This window comes from Myotis brandtii, unplaced genomic scaffold (assembly GCF_000412655.1).
Source record: "Myotis brandtii unplaced genomic scaffold, ASM41265v1 scaffold1040, whole genome shotgun sequence".
NCBI lineage: Eukaryota > Metazoa > Chordata > Mammalia > Chiroptera > Vespertilionidae > Myotis > Myotis brandtii.
Window position 1 is genome coordinate 239,428 of NW_005353498.1, and position 275 is coordinate 239,702.

Below are 275 nucleotides of genomic sequence, written 5' to 3' on the forward strand. Positions count from 1 at the left end.
GGGCAACTCCACCCTGAGGTCGCTGGACCCAGGCACCTCATCCCTCTAGGTTTCTGGAGACCTTTCTGAGGCTGCGGGGCCAACCGTGCCACCCACCAGGGGTTAGGGGACCTCTCTGAGGATTTGGGGCCCATTCACCCCATCCATCGGGGATCCCAGGAGGCCACGGGGCCCAGTCAGAGTCCCAGGTCCCCGGATGCCGCCCCCGCTCCAGGTCCTCCCCGTCAGCGCGCAGGCGGGAGCGCACGGGGTGCCCCGGGGATCCCTGGGCTTCC